General features: G+C 33.6%; 1 long non-coding RNA gene across 1 annotated transcript; it reads left to right on the top strand.

Annotated features, from left to right (window-relative positions):
- The first annotated feature begins 342 nt into the window (after positions 1 to 342).
- On the top strand, positions 343 to 13,660 carry LOC124370209. Its single transcript, XR_006923168.1, has 3 exons — positions 343 to 782; positions 10,438 to 10,562; positions 13,543 to 13,660. It is a non-coding gene; the product is annotated as an uncharacterized LOC124370209 (long non-coding RNA).
- The last annotated feature ends 526 nt before the right edge of the window (positions 13,661 to 14,186 follow it).

The raw sequence follows: 14,186 nt of genomic DNA, 5'->3' as shown, positions 1-14,186 counted from the left end.
TATTTCATTGAATAGCTTTAAACGATTTCAGTAAAAATTATTATTGTTAATTCTAAAGTCGAGAAGTTTAACTTTTTAATAATACATGATGAAGGTCTGTGTAGTTTAGAAACGGAATTGCATATTTTAGGTACATACTATGTCAGTACACACACACACACACACACACACACACACACACACACACACACACACACACACACACACACACACACACACAAAATTAAATAAATGTATATATATATATATACACTAACAGTACTGTATTTTAAGGAAAACATCGATGTGTTTTGAACGATACATCGATGTTTTACTGCAATCTCGTTAGTCTCGTTTCAGTTTTAACTTTAACATTCTCCAGTCTCCTCCATTTTAGAACGAAATAGCTCTTGATGGTTCTTCTTTCCTTTCATAGTGGAAAGTCTGGAAGTCGTCTAGGAAGATATCTCGTATCTTCTTGTTTCTTGAAGTTTTAGAGATAATAGAATACTAGACATTACAGTCAAATATCTGCAGAGCTACATATGAAATATCACAGGGTGCAGTTATCAGAGGGATTCTGTAATTACATATTATCATCAAGTTAGGATACACTTTGTGCAAAGTGCTCATGGACGCTAATGTCTGGAGAGTGGCCCAATCTGTTATCTTCAAGGTTTTAATTCTGAATTTGTCTTTCAGCATATTTTATATGATCAATTAAAAAAAATTACGGGTGCTATGCTCAATAATATGTTAAATATATGCAATTACACTTTACCTCCACCAATTCTACAACTTTGGTAGGTACAATGGCCTCATATGGATGCAGTATAATATGCGGTCAACACTTGAATTATCTATAACATTAGTAACAAATTCTTGCTTTAACTACTTAAACCAAATTACTTTGTAGGTATTTCAAATTACAGTATAGTTTGTCTGTTTTTATATGTTAAATGTAATAGTAATGTTATATTAATCACATCATGATGAATAAAATTCTATGTAGGCTATATTTAGTGTAGGGTAGGACAAGTGGACCCGGTTTTTTTTATCGAAATTGGCAAACAATATTACTTAATCATAATCATTGATATAATCAATCGATACAGATTAATTATTTTGAACTATTAACTTAAATAATCTATATCAACAGCTGTTCTATATCTATATCAACCCTTTAAAATAATACACGTAGAGTAATATTTCAATTTTACATGAGTAATTTTTATTGTAAAAATTGCAGTAAATTTTAGAAAACAACACGACATTGCTTTGAAAGATGATAAGACATGTTTTAAGTGGCTTCAACATGTTGGACTCGTACCGAAAAACCCATAATGTGAAATTTGTGGGAAAGAAACAACTGTAACTGTGAGAGGAGCACACTGATGGTCTCTTCAGATTTCCTAATTTTGGTTATAATCATTTGTTTGATCACTGTAAATATTAAATTCATGTTTTAGTTTAAAACATATGATTGTTATTGAGGACTATAGGTACTTTTATATCAATTGATAGTCTAGGATTTGAGATGCGAATATTAGGTATCGATGACAACATTCTTCGATACAAAAAACCAGGTCCGCTTATCGTACCCTACCCTATATTTATAAAATGTAACAGAGGAAACAATGTATAATGTTTTCTTATTTTTGACTATTTTGAAGGATAAAGCAGTTCTCACACCCCGTGTGACAAAACATGCACATCACCATTGAACTTGCAGCTATTATAGATGGATATAACCGGTTATTCAGTGGTAACTTATTATTGGAATAACGTGTTACCAGCAAGACTAATTGATTTGACGTTCATGACTTTCTGGTTATAGGTTACTCGGTAACCAGTAACAGCTGAGACGATTTTGTGCAATGAGACTTGGAGTAAAATATTACACTATGGAATGTTATTAGCGAGATAAATAGGTTTAGATTAGGTTATTATTAATATGTTACTAGTAGTAGGCCTACCAAAATTAAAGATAACCATTACTTGTGCTCAAGTCACCTGAGCTTGAATTTGGGTAATATCTCGGATGTTTTTCTTTTATTGTTAGAAGTGCTGGGTGGACTGGATCTCGGTTGATCTGCGCCGTAATCTTAAGTAGGGAAAGTTCTGATTGGAAATGGATCTAGGCTTCAGTGTGGACTTTGGTGATAACCTTGAAGCCACCCCGCACTTGTAAAAAAAAGGAAAAACATCCTGTAATGCTGTTAAATACACTGTCGTTATGAGTTGGGGTCGCAAATTGATAGTTGCAATGACAGATAGCTACTCCCATCTCTCACACATTGATATGCAGTGACTTGAATGAGAGGATACATGCAATCCCACACTGCCTTTGTCTATTGGTCGGACTATAGGGAGACTACTGTATGTGGAAAAAGACCTACACATTTAGATTTAGTCTCAGTAAACTTGCATCTTGGTGATGTCATTTCAGTAACAACATGATGCTAATACCTAGATTGGATCAGTTACCACGGTAAAAAGTTACTGGAACATAATACCTCAACACGTTATTTTGTAATATAGGTTATTACACAAATAACAGTATTTCTCATTTCTAGGGGCCATTACTCAAATACCATACACGTTTTATCTTTGTTTGAATTACTTTGGAACAAAAAAAACCGCATCAAAATCTGTTGCGTAGTTTTAAAGATTTAAGCATACAAAGGGACATAGGGACAGAGAAAGCAACTTTGTTTTATACTATGTAGTGATTTACTATTATCCTGAACACAACAATAGTCTTCTAAAGTTTTCTAGAGTTGGAATGACCATAAAGTTGTAAAGCATTAACCCGAGATAGACTCTTTAAAAACATTTTGGTTAATGTCAAATTATCGGTTGAAGTGTTGAACAAGTCATATTATTAATCTGTTGCTAAGAACAAAATAATATAAGTTTTGAAGGCTTGGAAATGATAAATAATAAAGTTTGAGTACCTACATAACAGCAAGAAGTAACCAATATTTTGAGACTGAAAATGGCAATGAATATGAGGAAAATATGTGAGATAATTTCTCGCAAGTGATTATACTAGTTTAAGTGGCTTCAACATGTACGTTAGGCTCGTAGTAATTCATGGGGAGAGTTCTTCCTCCATTTCACTAAAGCTGTTACTCATTGCTATCAAGCTGGGAAAGTTATAAATATTGTAAGGTTTCCTTGATCTGTAAGTCTAGGTCTTAGTTGGTTTTGTTGTTTTGTAATGTTAGTGTTAAATTTATGTTTTTAAAATTTTAATAAACGAGATTCTTCTTGTTACGGTAATTTATTATAACTCTTATTGTGTACGATTTTTTCATATCGAAGTTGGATAATATATCGAACAATTTGACAAAAACAACTGAATAACGAGTGTAGGCCGCTTATTAAAGTCTCCCCTAATATTTCATTATTCTTTATCTTCACTGGGTGTCATGTGGTATTTTTTGTAATTGTGAGTCGACCTCATTTTATTTGCTGCTGACAGCCCCATCTTTCGATACATAATATAACAATACTGAAATAGGGGGATTTTACCCAAATAACAAAAGAATAAAAATTCGGTACTTTGGGATTATACCGACCACACCAGTATGAAGAACACAAAAATAGAAATTTATAGAAACAAACATGATAGAACGAAAAAACAACTCTTCAATTACAAAATTACAAACTTACAAGCATTTCCAGGTATTGTGATCGGTATTGTTGTCGCTGTTATCTTATCTTTCTCGAGAATCCTGATTACGGCAGGCCGCGCGGCATCACGTGATTTGCACGGTACATCATTGCCTTTCCATTACAATTCAATTTATATTTCTGATTAGCCCCTCTAGAATTTGATATTTTACTGATAGGTACTATCTCGAGGGATGTTTTTCTTTCGTCGACATCAGCGCGGGGCAGCACCGAAGGTGCTGCCGAAGCCCGCGCTGATGGCCGGAGGCACTCGCATTTTGGGTGGCGGAATGTGATCAAGAATAAAAACAAGTTTTGAGTGTTTTTTTAATAAAAAGTTTAGTTTGGTAAATGTTTGTTTTTGTTGAATTTTTGTGTTTGGAGAAATGTAGAGGTAAAACACGGAAGTACAACAAAGCGATGCACCAGCTGAACGGGCGGCGAGACTCTGCAATCACGTTATCTACTAGACGCTCGACTTTGACCTCTGTCTGAGGATGGGGAGGTGTTTGCGATAAGACAATTCCTGTTTTATATTGACGAAATATTGTTCTACGCTAATCTAGTAATCAGTAGAAACGAAATATGAAATAACGATTCATGTCTGGGTGTGGTCGGTATAATCCCAAAGTACCAAAAATTCATATTATTAGACTTACTTACACAATTGCCTCTGGCACAGGATACAGCAGCATTTTGACCATTCATGAATTTTTCCGGCCATTGCTGCAAATTAGGAAATGTAAATTGACAAAGGAAACAAACATTGTAATTTCACTTAACTGTAACGATCTGTCATTATAATGATCTGTTTTTGTTTTCTGCCTCCAAAGAAATGATGTCAGCAAGGAGGCAATAGACTCTGTCACTCTCTACCAGTTGTTATTATGCGATGTAGGTAGATTTAGATTAAGTTAAAAATTTGTGACTATTATTACTAAAGTTGGATATAAACTTTATGAGAGCTCACATGATCTGAGCTCAAATTTGGGTACTATCTCAAAGTGTTTAGTTTCTTTTTATTCCTGAAGTGCGTGCGGGTTGGCACCAAAGGTAACTTTAGAGTTTTGATGATTGGTGATCTTAGGTTAGGTAAGTATCCCATCAGAAATACCCCTGGCTATCAGTGCGGGGTTCGATGGGCGTCTCCTTGCACTTCTAGTAAAAAAAAGAAAACATCCCTAAATTCAACCTCAGATCACGTTAGCGCTTGTTAACGTTGTATATTTATAAAACATACATATGTATTTACCTATTTTGTATAGCCTAATAAAAGATAGTAGATAGGGTCAGAGTGGTCTTTTTGAGTTGCTGCTTCCTTTCAAGAGACAGAAAACCACAACTCTGATTGTTTTAATTACATGTGCCTTTTCCAGTAAGTCAAATACAATATGTTCTTTTTAGTAATGTAGCTATTTTAGGTCCCTACTAAGAAAAAACGTTTCCCAAATAATGGCCTCCCATATAATACCAAAGTGCTGTTTGGTTAAAAAACAAGACATGATTATACAACAAATTAAATACTATTACTCTGAGAAATCACGATTACCAATTATAAAAGGAATAAATCAATTTTTTAAATATTTTAACTGCTTAGTTATCCACACTCAAACACAATTTATAAAACTAAATTACGGTATTTGAGTTGATCACAGTAGTTTAGTAATGGACAATATAGTGAAGGCTGCATGGGAAGGTTGCAGTCATAAGTGCTGTACTAAACTGTTCTTACAACAGAACACTCAAATAAGCTGTCAAATGCATAAAACACTAAAAAATCATAGATATTAAGAAGCACAGTCCTCATAACCACTAAATGACATTTCCATTTCCAATATTATAAAATTATTTGAGTGCAATAATTATCCATTTCCAATCACATTAATTATTTGTGATTTCCACTTTCTAAAACTGTGTATATGTTTGTTCAGAAGGACAAGCAGTATAGGTTAATAACGTTGAAATTATGATAGGCAACTTCACTATAAGCAATGCACTTCCTCAAAGGCAAAGGGCCGTCACGGGCCTTTTTTTTTAGACTTTAATAATACGCATATTTTACTTAGTTATTTGTAACTAAATACACGTCATTATTCATATATTTTCTCATTTCGTGCTTGATATGTGAATACATAGCTCTTCATTCACTATTGTATTGCTGGCTATTCTCTGGTAAGCTCAATGTGGTTCATGTTTTGTCGTAGTAAATCTGCTCTAAATAAGTAATTTATTATTCGATTAAAATAATTTTTATGTCATTAGACTCTTCATAAAGTGTAAAATATATTCTTGAGAAAAATTGCGGTTTTTAAGATATATTAAAAGTTAAGGTTAAGGATATTCAGAGTTAAGGTTTATTTCCCATCATTTTGAAACTATTACAGATAATATTATAGTAGTTTTTGTAGTAACTGACATATTACCATAAATATTTGAGTCAAATTGGGTATAATTTAATTTATTAGTTTTTAAGATATACATTTTTTTTATAAAAACACAAACAAACCGTTAAGAAACTAAGTACAGGAGCCTATGTTCCATATGATGAAATGTCTTTGTCTTGATTTGAGCAATAATGTGTTAAACCTTTGTCCAGAGATTTACAAGACATTGTATACAGGGTGTCAATTAAGTCTGGAACCTCTTTTTTAATTTTTAAACCACAATATAAAACAATACCAAAGTTCACACGTGCTTACTGGTGATAGTAACGCACATATCTGCCCAATTACCGACCAAATAATCCCTTTGGGGGACGGTCCACAAGGAGTCGGACAAAATTCTTAAATAGCAGCATGGGTCGAGTTTGGTATCAAATTAAAGGTGCTACTTAGCAGAGTACAGTGCCGCAAACCGGACTTCAAAAGGTGGATTCATTCAATAGTTATAGCTATTTGAATTTTAAAACAATTGAACAATGTAAATTATTAAGTATTACAAGTAAACACCAATTTTTAAGTACCTCTGATCAAAGTAAGTGTTCAAAATGTTCCCCTACCATCGTCTGGCAATGTCCTAGGCCAAAAAAAGCTAAAAGCCATCCACTGCATTTTGAAGGTAGTCACGAGGAATATCTTGAGCTTCTTGGACTATGAGATTTCTTAGGTGCGCCAAATCTCGAGGCTTAGTATGATAAACTTTATCTTTGAGGTATCCCCAAAGAAAAAAATCCAGCGGAGATAAATCAGGGGAACGAGCAGGCCACTCTACTGCACCACGTCTTCCAATCCATCTGTGAAGGAATATTGTATCCAAGTATTCTAACAAGGAGAGCAAAGTGTGGTGGCGCGCCATCTTGTTGGAAATAAATTCTTTGAAATTGTCGACCAAGAGCAGCTTGTAGTGCAGGAATTATCTCATTTTGGAGCATTACTAGATACGAGTCACCATTTAAATTACCATTGATAAATAATGGGCCCATAATTTGATTTCCTATAATACTTGACCAAACGTTAAGTTTCTGTGGATGCTGTGTATGACTCAATCTGCCACTTTCACATTCTAACAGTAGTTGTGTTATTGGTAATAATTATTGATTCCTGGCTTCGATTACTACATTGTCAGATGATGGGAGGGGAACATTTTGAACACTTACTTTGATCACAGGTACTTAAAAATTGGTGTTTACTTGTAATACTTAATAATTTACATTGTTCAATTGTTTTAAAATTCAAATAACTATAACTACTGAATGAATCCACCTTTTGAAGTCCGGTTTGCGGCATTGTACTCTGCTAAGTAAGACGTTTAATTTAATACCAAATTTGACCTATGCTGCTATTTAAGAATTTTGTCAGACTCCTTGTGGACCATCCCCCAAAGGGATTATCCGGTCGGTAATTGGGCAGATGTGTGCGTTACTATCACCAGTAAGCACGTGTGAACTTTAATATTTCTTTCTATTATGGTTCAAAAATTAAAAAAGAGGTTCCAGACTTAATTGACACCCTGTATATTATTTTGTGTGTGTGTTTGTGTCAATTAATGCGAAAAGATACTCTGATTATAGCAGTAGTCATCTGTTTTGTTTTATAATTTGTTGGAATTTCCACAAGATTTTATAAACTTTGGATAAAATCTACAAAATACACGTATTGCAACATGGGAGTGAGAGGCACTATTCTGATAACAGTGACGATAAATGAAAACCAAAATGCATGTTTATATTGTATGTACTGTATATTGTTCAATTTCAAATATTTGCAGCTTTCTATAATCTATGTAATAAATTATTGATACTTAATTGTTGGTGTTTTTAATAATAAGTAAAATAATCAAAAGATACATTACTTGAGTAACCCTATTAAACCCTTAGATCGCCAGAATGACTCAGGACAGACAGAAGCATTAAGTGCCAGACATTTCCTTTTCTGCTTGCCCGAAGATGTAGCATTCATTTTTGCATTTTCTTTTTTAATAAATTGGAAGCAAAAAAACAAATATGTAAAAATAAGTATTATTGTTAATTATAAATAATTTTTTCTTTAATAGTTGTTTTCAAAAAGCTAAAAAAGAATTTTCCTTCAGAAAAATTATGTATTTTACCATAAAACAATTTAGATAGGAGTCAACAAATTTGAATATAAAATAGCAAAGTTTGATAGATAAATGTATTTATTACACAAATGCTACAAAACGTACATTAAAAAGAATCATTATTATTTGTGATAATTACTTTTAAAACTAGATGGAATAATATGTACTTCATTATTGTAATAAGTTTGAATAACATTAAAGCCTCGCGTGCACTACGACGGAACGGAAGGACACGACAGAATTTTTCAAATATGAATAGTATTGATTGTTATGGAGATGCGCGCACTTGGACGGACGGGACGGAAGAGACGCGTCGGACGTCAGTCAGATTATCTGAGGAAAAGAACTTTTGAACAAATTCTGCGCGTCGGCGACGTTGGGTCCGTCCCGTCCGGTGTTGTAAGCGCACACACCTCAGACGGAACGGAAGGAAATTTTCTCTATTCCAGCTATATCTTCTGAGCCAAAATGGATTTCTCCAAGTTAATTTCTTTTGTTCAAAACTACACCAAGCTGTACAACATGCGTCATCCTGAATATTTTAACGTCAATAGAAGAGAGAATTGTTGGGAAGAAATCGGTGACGATGAAAAATCTTTTCATCGTCTTCTATCAAATCTGGGAATAACGTATGAAACTCCCCCAAAGCTAACCTTTTAGTGTTTATGTTATGTACCCAAAACCTGGCTTTTCTTCGTCTTCTCTCTGCCTCTTCTTCTATTACGAATGCAGCAACAATAATTAATTCTTCATCTAAGCACTGAAGCATCTTTGACATGTTTTAACACAGACTGAGAACTTGATTAAAACACCCAAGACGAGTCTGGCGTGGCGCGGCGGTTCTGTCCTAATGCGCGCACCCTATCTTAAAATTTCCAGTCGTCCGTTCTGTCGTTTCCGTCCGTTCCGTCGTAGTGCGCGCCAGGCTTTATTGCATAATTTTATCATAAACTAGATTGTAATAATAATATGAGCATATGGTAAGGATAAAGTAAACAAGTATTACACAAAAGTTAAATACTTGTGCATACATTTTACAAAAGTGGGTAGACTTATTTCCTAACTTCATATTCACTCCAACATAGGCAAATGTCTACATGTAGAAAAAATAATGCTATTTAACGAATACAATCAGTTTGATTGCACATTGTAAAATGTTTTCCCTTAAACTGTATATAATTATGTACTATGCACGTGTGCCCACACACACACACAACTAATATATAAAAATCTAATGGTGCCTCTCTGTGTGTTTATGTGTGTTACTCAAATCATGTTAAAACTGCAGGACCATTTGTACTGAAACTGCATTGACATTCTTAGAGTCCCTAGTTAACATTCCTATTCCTATTTTCGAAAACCCCTCTCTGGGTTACATCTTATTGGTCTCTTAAAATCACCCAAACAAGTGTTATTAATTAAAATAGCCCGTTAAATGGAATAAACTATTCTGTGTTAAAAGTTTTTATGACAGCACAATCATACATTTAATTAATTAAAATATAATTTTGTTAAATATTTAAATAGTCCTGAAAGTAAAGTGGTGGTCCTTGATAGTAACTAAACCTATGTTTGTTCTTTTGGAATCACTGTTGAGCAGACTTTATCCACATAAGAAAATTATGTTTTAGCAAATATTAATTATTCAGTGCTTGGTTAATACTGTAACGCTGGTATCAAAGACAAAGTATCAAAGACATTTAACTTTTACTATAAATGTAAATTCTAACCCATCTTAGTTGTCTTTAGATATAAGTAGTTTTTTTTTTTTTTTTTTGTGGAACCAGAAATGCTTGTATTTTATAGGGGAAGTGAATGGCCGAAAATAGAGACTTTATGACCGAAATAGGCTTCTCAGACCTGTGTATGTTTATATATATATATATATATATATATATATATATATATATCGGGGGAAACAAAAGTAAATCAACTATAACACATAAAGACATTACTTGACCCTCTTCAGAATTTTATAAAATCTGGTATGAAGGTTCTCCATTTTAGATTAGGAAAATTAGCAATTTTTTACTTTGACTTTTCTTGAACAGATCTAGAATGAAGTCCCTTATTAATTATGGTAATAACAAAATGTTAGATGGAATAAGGCACATAAAAAATCAAATAAGGCCATTAGAGGTCAGTGTAATTTACATATTGTGCAATTTGATAAGAATTATTGTATGAAAACATTGAATTTTAGAGCACAATGATTTTTGACTACAAACCAGATATGTTTTTCAGGTGCAGAGACAGCATGTTACAGAGCTGCAGAACTGAATAGTGCATTCCTTTTCAAGAAGTGTCAATTAATGGATCAGGTAGACCATGTCAGCCTTGTGGCGGGTATTGTACTGATGATTAAAAAGGTATTGCATGCCAATAGATGGGTGTTATTTAAAAAAAAGTTAAACTTCAAGATCCTCTGAAGAGTGAGAGATTCACTTGTTGGAGTGAGCACAATTTCCAGCTGCAAACATGTAAACAATATTGCAGTCTAAATACTATTGAAAGAAATTTCACTAGATGACCCCAGAATCCAGAATAGCGTATATCAATCTACTTTACACATATTTGTAGTAAATTTGAAAGTTTTGGTTTAAGATTATGCATATGTAGTATCAATTAATGACTGTTAGGATACATGAGCATGACCGCTTCCTGTTTTGTACTGTCACTGTGATAATGCAGGCCTGTGGCCCATTCCCCCTCCACTCTGACTACTGGGAAATGGTCATCTTTGTCCCACCTGCTGACCAAATCCTCCTCAATCATATATTTCGCAATTATAGTGGCATAGCATTATTTCGGGTTTTGCGTTCTTTTAGAATTTCATAACAAATGTTTTTATACTCAATCCTTCAAGTATTTGTATTGTTGTCTTCATAACATTCTAAAGTTTAGTTATACACCAATAAATATACATACAAGTCTTGTTATATATTAATTTTAAGAGGATGAACGTGTAATTGTAACATTTGTAAGTTTAGCAAAAATGTGAGATTGGTAGCATCAGATGTTATCCCAGTAAAGGCAAAAACTAAAAGCAACTTGAAAGTCAAACAGGCAGTTGTAAATAACAAACTGCATTTAATAAAAGATTCTTAGTCCTTGAGAAACAGGTTACTACAAGATTCGTTGTGATTGGATGGTGTATCGCCTATGCCTGGCCAAGTGCTACTGAGATTGCATTCTTGTGAGTTGAGCCGACCTTCCAGTCTGCGCCATATGTGACACTATTGTTACAGTGAAGCATGTGCTTGTTGACAGCTATTCACGATACATATGCCTGAATATACTTGACTGCCTAAAAGCGGATCCTACACAACAAAGAGACAACTATAAGACTTCTCTTTTATTAAAAATACTTCTTAATTACACAGAATCTGAAACCATAACTTTTTAATCAACAACCTGTTAACTTATCTTTGTTATTTATATAAGATAATTTATTGTGTTATTTATCGTATAGTCTATTGTTATATATTATTAATTATTTTGTATAGGATGGATCCTATACAGTCCCTCCTAGTAAGCATAATGTGTTGTGTTCTTGTTTATCCTTAATAATATTTTCTTATTTATGATTAAGCAATCTCAGATATATAACAGTCTGATACATTGACACTACCATTGTAGAATTTTCAGTTCTTGTTCACAGGCAGTGATAACCTTAGTGTTTTTCAATCTCAAAATCTTCATATAGTCTGGAATTTCGGAGTTTGAAGCCAACTATGTAACATCCCTGTTATAAACATTTAACAATCATTGACATTACCATTCTAGGAGTAAGTGTCAATTCTTGCTCATAGGCAATGATAACTTAAATGTTTTTTCCCCCAAAACTCTTCATATAATCCAGAATTTCTGATATAAAGTAACCAGGTAAAACCCCCATTAAAAACATGTAACAATCAGATTCATTGACACTACCATTCTAGGAGTAAGTGTCAATTCAATGCTCACAGGCAATGATAACTTTAGTGTTTTTTCCCAAAATATCTTTGTATAATCCGGAATTTAAGATAAAAGCCAACCATGTAAGACCCTATTAAAACATTTAACAATCTGATACACTGACACTACCATTCTAGGAGTAAGTGTCAATTCTTGCTCACAGGCAATGATAACCTTGGTGATTTTTGCTCCAAACAATTCTCATATAGCTAACCAGGTAAAACCCCTGTTAAAAACATCTAACAATCTGATACATTGGCACTACCATTCTAGGAGTAAGTGTCAATTCTTGCTCACAGGCAATGATAACCTTGGTGATTTTTGCTCCAAACAATTCTCATATAGCTAACCAGGTAAAACCCCTGTTAAAAAACATCTAACAATCTGATACATTGGCACTACCATTCTAGGAGTAAGTGTCAATTCTTGCTCACAGGCAATGATAACCTTAGTTTTCCTTTGCTCCAAAAGATCTTCATATTATAGTCCAGAATTTCAGAGATTAAAATCAACCAAGTAAGATCTCCCGTTCAATTGTGACCTAGATTTTGACTCATTGTAACTTCTCTTTACAATTGATGAACTCTTCAATTCAAGCCAGTAAAACTTAGCTCTAGGCCTCAATTACATACTTTATGCTTTGTTGCAGAAATTGATGGATGTACAAAAAATGGTAGTCTAATGCTGTGTTATAGAACATCTCTGGAAAACAAATTTTTGTATCTTTACATAGCTTTCATGTCATTGCACTTCACAAACTGAGCCAGTAGAGAACCACTCTTGGAATCTTATCAACTACTATCCCTCTCGAGTAGTTCCTGCAAAGTCTTTGAGAGGCTGGTTAATTACACCTTTTTGTAATCCTTTTAATGTGGGCTAAGACACATCAACTAGTAACCATATACTGGTAGTGGAGTTGCTATCATAAATTCCTTTATTAACAAGAAACATAGGCCAATATGGAAAACTTAAGTGGCCATATGTGAATTTTGAGAAGTTAATCAAGTAGTAAAACCAATTATTTCTTTTTATAACCGACAGTTCCAGAAGAAACAATACTCAACCCCTCCCTTCCCTCATCATTACACAGGATCTGTCCGAAGGTAGTTGGAACTTGATCATCCTATAAGTAAGTACATATAAGATATTACTATTTTTCTATGAGACATTTGTACATTTATCGCGTCTTACAAATAGTTATTATAAAAAAAAAACTATTTTTTGTTAAAGATTTCATTTTTAAAAGCTTTTAGGTGCGTTTCCCCGTCCATTCCCGCTGTATTTACTTTTAGTTACAAGTTTCCAAAATAATTGAGTTTAAAGATATTTTGTGAGGTTATTGAAAAAATTATTTTAAATTTTCTGGAATAAAATTTATTTTGTCTGTTGTAGGCTTGCACCTCTGGCGTGAAATTGGTGAATTGCAGACATGTTTTTGAGCAGATGAATGCACAAAATTTGCCATATATGAATGATGAACTTGAATACTTGGAAAATCATCTGTCAAGTTATGGTAAAAACAGAAGATACAATAAGGATGAAGCATCCATTTTTTTAAATTTTAAAAGCAAAGGTAATAAAAAGCACACAATATAGAAGATATATCTTTGTAAACAAAACAATTCTTGGTTAGCAGGAATGTTTGAAATCCCATGAAATGTTTAGTGACCCAAAATCGCCCAGCTTGACTGCAAATCATTTGGGGAATTAAGTGAGAGAAGTGGAGGAATAATGAGGAAACATCATTCTGCTGTGGACGATGACGTCATTGTCATGCAGTATACGCTGTTTTACAAAAGGGTAAATGCTTCAAAAATGATAAAAGATACAAATTTGTTGTAGTGTCCCTATTCCACATGCAACACTACTGTTGTAGTGTCCCTATTCCACATGCAACACTACTGTTCTAGTGTCCCTATTCCACATGCAAACACTACTGTTGTAGTGTTCCTATTCTACATGCAACACTACTGTTGTAGTGTCCCTATTCCACATGCAACACTACTGTTGTAGTGTCCCTATTCCAAATGCAACAC

Source organism: Homalodisca vitripennis, unplaced genomic scaffold (assembly GCF_021130785.1).
Source record: "Homalodisca vitripennis isolate AUS2020 unplaced genomic scaffold, UT_GWSS_2.1 ScUCBcl_58;HRSCAF=869, whole genome shotgun sequence".
NCBI lineage: Eukaryota > Metazoa > Arthropoda > Insecta > Hemiptera > Cicadellidae > Homalodisca > Homalodisca vitripennis.
This window is presented reverse-complemented; position numbering and strand designations above follow the sequence as displayed.